The sequence below is a fragment of the Bidens hawaiensis genome, unplaced genomic scaffold (genome assembly GCF_021521415.1).
Source record: "Bidens hawaiensis isolate Kalapana, Puna unplaced genomic scaffold, B.hawaiensis_p1.1 tig00006667_1, whole genome shotgun sequence".
NCBI lineage: Eukaryota > Viridiplantae > Streptophyta > Magnoliopsida > Asterales > Asteraceae > Bidens > Bidens hawaiensis.
The window spans coordinates 98,207-104,864 of record NW_027491452.1 but is presented as its reverse complement, the minus strand read 5'-3'; positions in this window follow the sequence as shown (position 1 = coordinate 104,864).

The following is a 6,658-nucleotide window of genomic DNA, read 5'->3' as shown; positions in this document are numbered from 1 at the left end:
TTGAGTTTGTTGAGCAGCATTAGATGGGACTTGAGCTATCTGAGCTTCAACAGTAACGAGCTCAGCAACAGTTGGTTGAGTAGTTGGTATCACATCACTAGCCCGCACACCCAGTCTCGAATCTTTCTTTCATCGTTTGTGTGGAATAAGATCGGTGGCTGGCTCTTCGTCAATATCATCTTCAACATGTGTCATAGTGACTAATTGAAGAGGCTTCAATGCAGTCAACTGGAGCTTTTTCTTGAACGTTTCGAACTCTTTAACTTATTCAGCAGTAGGTACTGACTGTTGTACCTATGAGCGGGAACCATATGTTCCTCAGCTACAGCTGCACCAGCAGCATCAACATCTGCCTCGATCTCAGCAAATCTTCAAAACTTGACCAACAGATGAAGACCTTGATAAACCACTTTTACTCCCTTCCAAACTTAATCAAATCTGTAAACAAAACCTTTTGAACTTCTGATATACCCATCTGGGCCGAGAACCCGGGTGGGCCGAGAACACCATTAACACAAACAACTTGGGCCAAGAACACAAATATTATGGACACATTTGGTCAAACATAATGACCCAAGGATCAAGACTAGTAGTCGTGAAATTTCATGATCTAAAAACAATCCCTATTCTTGATAAAAACGATTTCTTAAAGACATTTGTTTCGACACGAGTAAATATAAGGTAAAAGATAAAATTAAAACTAAAATAAAATTAGAATAAAACTAAACTAAAACAAGAAAATTTAACCATCAGGCCTTCAATAAATTTAACGTATTTTGGGATCAAATTTCAGCTGATTTAAATGCAAGCAACCCCTTTTTTAAGAAAAGATCCGAACATGAAATTATATTGATTAAGATACTATCACAATGATCCATTTTCAGCGTTATTTTGACATAGTGAAAAGGTTGATGGCAGGTATTTAGAAACTTAGCATGATTTTCATTGCGCCAGTGATATGATTAGATTCAATTAGGCATAAAACTTATATGGACATCACTGATGGACTTAAGATACCCCTTATCTCTTCTCAAAGCGTATTTGGCTTTCTCCAGATCACCCCAATTTGACTCCAACTCCCTAATGCTTGATCAGAAGAATTTTCTGTACACAAAAATAATTTTAAGCTTTAAGGTTGAACGTTGGACTTACATGCCATCCGGACTTACAAGCCTTACATTCAGGGTGTTTAGGACTTACTTGAATGCCCCACCCCTGTAGTTCCCTGGGACCCCTTTAAGCTTTTGGAAAACAAATTTGAATGACATAATTTTCATATATCTTTACATTTTTTTTAAAGCTTTAAATGAAATATAATATTTTTGGTGATCATGACACTAACGGGCTCGTGTATGACTGGGTAATTATTTTTCTGCCTATCATTCGGAGAGATGTAGCTAGGGACATGCAAAAATCTTCAAAATGACCCTCCACAATAAGTTTAGCAGATATAGTTTATATCACTTCAAACTTTTACTTATCATGGAAAGCTACCATACACATCAATGACTTATCAAAAGCCTTTTTAGCTTAACAACTTCACACATTAGGCACGCAAAATCAATTTATCTATCATTTCTCAAAGGTTGGATCAATTTTCATTTGAAGTTTTTTAAAGCTTCTAAACAGCTTTTAGCTGAATAATAATATCACTTCCCAGATGATGAACCCCGAAGACGATTTTAAATTAAATCACCCCAGTTACCTTAAGTTTTCAGGTGAATGGCTATCCTATGTGTCTACAGGTAGACGATAGGACCAAACACATAATAATATGTATCCCTCAAACTTAGGCAACCGACATAATTTTCAGTGAAAGAACTTAAACCGATAGTTAAACCAAAAAATAATTTTTTATGTATGTTCAGTTGCCCTGGTCACTTTCAGTCCTAAGGTTAATGGCTATCCCGTGAGTCAAGAATTTATGACAGGACCAAACATATGAAATATATCCGTTGAATTTGAGTAACCGGCATGATTTTAAGCAACAGAACAAAACGTTTTTGATTTTTTTTAACACATTTTGTTTTTTTCTTTTTTCCCCCCTAAATTTGCACAGAAATTTTAACGAAAACCGAAAAACTTTTATGTACAAATTTACCTCACGTTAGACTGAATCATCAAAATGAAGAATCTTAAGGAATCCCACAAGCACATTGAACCTGGCTGTTCCGACCGGTTTTGTAAATAGGTCCGCCCCATTATTATCAGTGTGGACCTGTTCAAGATGAATTAACTTCCGGTCATAACAGTCACGAATAAAAAGAATTTTGATATCGATGTGCTTGGTTTTAGAATGTTGAATCGGGTTTTTAACAGAAGAAATGACAACATCATTATTGCAGAAAATAGTAGTGTTAAGAAATTTCAAACCGTAATCCAGTAATTTATGTTGCATCCATATGGCCTGAGAACAGCAGTCTCTTAGACCCTTCTGTGTAATCTTTCCCTTCTATCATCCCGCAAAGGAAACATAGCCTCCATTAAAGATCTTAATGTCGTTCAGTTGAGATATGTCCCCTGTCATGTGCCTGGAACAACCACTATCAACACACCATGGTCTGATGATATTCCTCCATAGCTGTTCCTGCACGATATGCGAGATTAGTTAGTCTTAGGTACCCAATCCATAGTCGTTCTGGGTAAACCTGACTTGTTCAGACATGTCACAGGTTGCCATGACATGTCTTCCTGATTATAAAAAATTGACTTGTTCAGACGTGTCACACTTTGTGATTTACACAAACGGTTGACTTGGTCTCCGGTTTGCGAATGGGATACACATTTGACTTTGTTCTTCTAAACGATTTCGATTCTAAGGCCAACTTGGGTCTCGGAGCCGAACCCAAGTTTCCGTTTCGCTTTTGAACCGAATAAGGCTTGGTCTGATGGAAACTTGACCTGTCAGCCTTGTTTCTCCTCCAATCACCGTCTTAAGGCTTTGCCTTATAATACCTCGTTTTATGTGAGTTAATTTTTGTAGGTATTTTTAGGCATAGTCCTCTAATGGTGTCTGTAATTGGGAACATACGGGAGACGAGAACAATTTCTAGCAATGTGACGGGGAATGCCACAGTTGAAACAAGTTTGCCTTTTAAAGTAAAAATCGTAGTGGCCGATTCCCGATCTTGCTCTGTTGTGTGAGCTTGTTTGTCCTCCTTTGGACTTAGCATTGGATTTCTCACAGTTACAAGTACATGAACTTCCTTCTTTAACAAACTTGGGTGATGAATATTTATGAAAATTATTAGTTTTATCAAGTTTATTAGAAAGCAGATCACTGTTTTTAGAAGTTTTAGAGAAATCAAACACACGATTGTCTTTGTTTTTTAAAACAGAGCCCACACAAATATTTATAGCAATAGTATTCAAAACAAGCAAGTTCAAAGAAACATGAGAATTAGTAGGTGAATCATCATCCTCATCAGTCCAATCCTCAACTATTACTTCATCTGCACATGAAGTAAACACATTAGAACCGTTCACTTTCACAACTGATTAAGCTGGTTTGACAAACTCGGGTATTATCTTTTCATTAATTTCAGGTTTTCCATATTTCAAAGATTTCTCTTTATCTTCCTCAATAACAAAGCGAGAGTGAGTATAATTATCATTGTATGGAGGTGGAACCTCATTATACCCAATTCCTTCACCCCTCTTTTCTTTCCATCTTAATTGCTTTTGAATCATTGACTCAACGACGGCACTAGAAACATCAATTTTTTTAAAATTGAACTCAGCGTTTTCAAATTTATTGGTTAATTTAGAGTTTTCCAAAATAGATGCTTCAAGTTTGGCGGTTAGATCAGCAACTTTCTTATTGGCATCTAAGATGTGACAACACTTGACACTGAAATCACTTTGCAATTTTAAAAAGTCATTGTTTGATGCTTCTAATTTTTCTGTAAGACCCTTCTCAAGTTTCTTAAGGGGGTGTTTGGTACAGAGAATGGAAAAGGAGAGAAAATAGAAATGGAAATGTAATTGTAGAGAAAGAGAATTGGAATGGAGAATGAGAATCATTTCTCTTGTTTGGTACACGAGAAAATAAACAGAGAACTCTTCCATACCCAACCCCACCTCCACCCAACCTGACACCACTCACCACCGCAGCCCCACCACCACCAGCACCACCACCACAGCACCACCACCACAGCCCCACCACCACCACCACAACCCCACACCACCAGCACCACCACCACCACCACAGCCCTTTCTTCAACCACAGCCCACCACCACCGGCTGCCGCCACCAAATCCCCTTCTTCAACCACAGTACACAAGAAATTAAAAAGATTCAAATTTTTGGAACATAAGATATAGAAAAAGGAGGCTCAGATCTGTCATCACTGCCTCTTTGGAGATTTTGTGGTGGTGGTTTTGGTGGCGATGATGATGATGATGATAATCAGAAGCCACCTGCGACCACCGCCAATTTCCACCACCACTGTCACCCACCTGCGACCACAATCACCCGACCATCTGAAAACCCTAACCTACCACAAACCACCACTTGAAACCCTAATCTCCGTTCACCCGTACCACCTGTAACCTACAACCGGTTACCATCTCTATGTTCACCACTGCGAACGGCGGAGACGGGGTGGTGGTTGCAGACTTGGAGACGAGGTGGCGGTTGCAGACTTGGAGACGAGGTGGCGGCCGGAGACGGGGTGGTGGCCGGAGACGAGGTGGTGGTCGGAGACGAGGTGGTGACATGCTATGAGGAGGCTGCTGAGAAATGGATTTCTCTTTGTTTTAAAGAGAAATGGAATTCTCTAGTTTTAGAGAAATAGAAAGAGAAATAGAAATGAAAAGTGGAAAACAAACAAAAGAAATATTTCTAATTCCATTTCTCCCCAATCAAATCCCTCTACCAAACACCCCCTAAGTGTCTAGTTTTCATGTTTTATATTTTCCATTTCCCTAACAAGATTACTATTATGCACACGAAATAGCTCTACCTTTCTAATGCATGCTTGAGAACACAAATTAGAGTTTACCTCAGATGATTTGGTGGAGGTGAAGGCCATGAAATTACCTCGGATGACAGGCCCAATGAATCAGAAGCCCACTTGAACAAAATCCAAAGTCCAACTAAGTGAGCCCAATGCTTTCAAAAGCCCTAGAACCATGAAACTTGACTGAGAACAAGCAAAACTATCCGAGAACGTTGAGACTTATTCAAACTTTTAAACAGTAGCCAAGAACCTTGATTATTGACAGAGAACTCTGATAGTTAACAGACAACTATGAGTATTGACATAGAACTCTGATACTTAACATAGAACTATGATTATTGACAGATAACTTTGATACTTAAGAGAGAACTATGATTCTTGACAGAGAACTCTCAAATTTTCCCTAGAACCCAATAAAACCAGCCGAAAACTTTCAAGGCTCTTGATATGGAAATCTTTTAAGATTTTGTTAAATCCCGAGAATTAAGGAATGTTCTTGATTTTGTAAACTTAAAGATAGAATCAAATCCCGAGAATGAAGGGATTTGAATTTAATTCGAAGATTGACCCAAATCATTTCCAGAACAATTTCAACAACCCGAAGAACAGTCTATCTTCAAGATCTAGAATTTTTCAACCACGAACACACCCGAAAGTCACCGATAAAATCCTTGATATCACCTTAACCCGAGCCTAGAATAGGTCAATAGGCTCTGATACCACTTGTAATTCCCGTGAATGGATCTTTCAATGTGATATCAATATACTCAATGATTAAGCGGAAACTAATCACCAAGTTGATTCTATGATGCAATAAAAAACACAAGCAAAACAAACAAAGAAGCTTCAAAACACATGTATATTTTACGTCGGTTGCTTAAGCCCTTAACTTACACGATTGAATAATAATGGACGAACAAGCAAACAGCTAGCAACCCTACAAATGTAAACATAAATTCTAGATATAGACTACTAACCTAGGCCCAATACATGCAAAGCCCACCGAATCCCTTGATTTCGGTTTACATAGTGTAGCCTAACAATAAGTCCAATATACAAAGCATAAACCACAAATATGACCCAACAGAAACTCATACATAACTAAACTTTGTAAAGAGTCCATACAAATATCAGACGAGAAAGTGAAATAGTTACGATTGAACAGAATTTCAATGGTCAAAGTTCGGTAAAATGCCCTATAACGGGGAATCATATACATTTGAAAACGAAATCAAATATTCTTGTTTGTTCCTAAGAAGCTTTTAACTGGCATATTGAATTTCGGGGATGAAGTTTCTTAATGGGGGGAGAATGTGGCATTTGAGATAAAACCAGGTACACCTCAGTAGGTATATACCGATTAAGCGAATAAACGCTTATTACTTAACGAACAAACGACTAACCGAACGAGCCTGGTTATGACCCAGTTACCTCGAGGGGGCCATCTATAAGTGATATACGTTTAATATAAGCAAATATATTAGTTTTATGGCCTTAGTTCGATGGAAAACAAGTCAAACGAAAACATGCTTGTTTAACTACCCGCTATAGATTTAAACGCGAAAGATAGTTACAAACCAAGCATTGTATCATCCGTTAAGTCGAAAAAGTCTTACCAAACACTTGTTTGAAATGTTTTAAGCGATCCGTGAAAATATTTTCGAATTTTACAAAAGTATACAATGTTTTTATAAATTT